Here is a 1,901-nt window from a genome sequence, read left to right as displayed (position 1 = left end):
ATGTGACTCTTTTCTTTTTTTCTTCCAAAAAACCCTATTTTTTCATAATAAAGTTTTTAAAGAGTGTGAAAACTATGAGAATAAAATGACTATCTGCAGTGCTTTAAAAATTTAGTTGAACATGAAATATAAAGTAGCCACTGAGTTAAATTAAGTTATAAACTATTTTCTAAGTTGTGATAAAATATATTATGCTTTTAAAATGCTTCTACATAGAGGTCTATAAGTTCCATATAGATCCCTAAATTGCAAGTTCTGTATAGAGGTCCAGGTAATTAAGCAGCTAGAAAGAAATGAAAAAGAAAGCAATGCAAAGGACATGGGCTTACACACCAGAAGAAATGTTTCAATTACTATAACAGTAAAAAAAACTGAATCTGTACTTAAGTTTATAAAATATAAAATCATTTAGTAATTCTGGTTTTCGTTTGCTACTAATAGGCAATCTTTTATCTACTAAAAGAGAGTATAAGTACATTTCTTTCACTTTTGATGAGTAAACACCATTTTGGATTAATATTCAATAAAGGTGGTTAGGAAATTGAAAAGAATGGACTATACTGAAAGGATTGGTATATCTTTTAAAAAATTAGTTTTAATGTCCCTATGGAGTTAATTTGTAAAAATGCTAGGGTCATAATTTGTTTAGCAGTATTTAACTGTTTAATGATATGGGCCCCATGCATGCTTTCATTAGATGCAAAACTAAAGTAAAAATTCTTATAAAAAAACAAAAAATTAATTTTAAGGAAACAAATCCAACTTTTTAAAGTCAAACAAAATATACCATATTGAAGTTAAAATACACCAAAGGAAAAAGAATACTTTTCCTGAAAATTCTAAACCTTATTTTTCTATATATAGCATATATACATCTATTACAATTAAAAAGCAGTAAATTATTTAAAATTTAGCATTTATTTTTCAGTTTTATGCAAATTTAACAAATTTCTTCTAAAATCTACTTTGCGTTAAAACTATTAAATCCCAATCTTATACTCACTAATGAAAACATCTGCTTCTAAGCAATTTTTTCTCATCACTGAATTTAAATAGACTGTTATTACTTTTTAAATGCAAGATGCATTTATTAACCACAATATTATTTTAATTTGTTTATGCTGTTAGTTTTAAAAGACAAACTTAAAGAGAAGTTAACAAGTATCTGCATGGCTATCAACTATTTTATTAATTGATTATATAATCTAACAACACATTTGAATTTAAATGCAATCAAATATTAAGTCACAGAAAGAACAACCAAAAACTTAATTTAATTAAATCCAATTTTAGTGTGATTGGTTGACTCCTGGAGCTCTGTATGGGCCACATGTTTATGGAGGATAGAAGTCTGTCTGATTAGAAAATTTAAAACATAACTAAAAATAACAGTATAATATAATTATCATGGCAGTACATACGCTTTGTTTTGATTCAATTATTTTCCTTACTCTCACTTTTAGAAATGTTATTTCCACTAATACATATTGATATTTCAACTTCAAAGAATGGACCAGATGAATTCAAAATTGAAAATTCATCTAGTCTCAACTCTATGTTGTCATTTTAATGAAAACAATTCCATAATTTAGAAGAATTGGGGAAATTTTTGGAGAAAAATCAGGAGAATCTGAAAACTAGTTTTATAAAGATAGTATTTTTTAAAGAATGCCTTAATTAAATTTTTATTGTGTGTTTCTATTCTTTTATTTCTTGTACACTTTCTCTTTAATGGCCTTAGATGCATGCATAACTCTAAGAGTTATAATAACTGCTGAATCTCCACGCATTGTAAATGTCTAATGAATGCAGCATACATGAAGGCTGACAATGTTTTCAGTACCCTTATGAATATTGGCAGCATAATCTGTTGTTAGAAATTCTGACATTCGTAACAAATT

General features: G+C 26.7%; 1 protein-coding gene across 1 annotated transcript in view; it reads right to left on the bottom strand.

The window, feature by feature from the left end:
• The window catches only part of PCDH9 (protocadherin 9), an 884,562-nt gene that overhangs the window by 230,977 nt on the left and 651,684 nt on the right, over positions 1 to 1,901 (bottom strand). The window lies entirely within an intron of this gene.

Source organism: Pteropus vampyrus, unplaced genomic scaffold (assembly GCF_000151845.1).
Source record: "Pteropus vampyrus isolate Shadow unplaced genomic scaffold, Pvam_2.0 Scaffold13, whole genome shotgun sequence".
Lineage (NCBI taxonomy): Eukaryota > Metazoa > Chordata > Mammalia > Chiroptera > Pteropodidae > Pteropus > Pteropus vampyrus.
The sequence above is the reverse complement of the archived record's forward strand: the minus strand, read 5'-3'. Positions and strand labels throughout refer to the sequence as shown.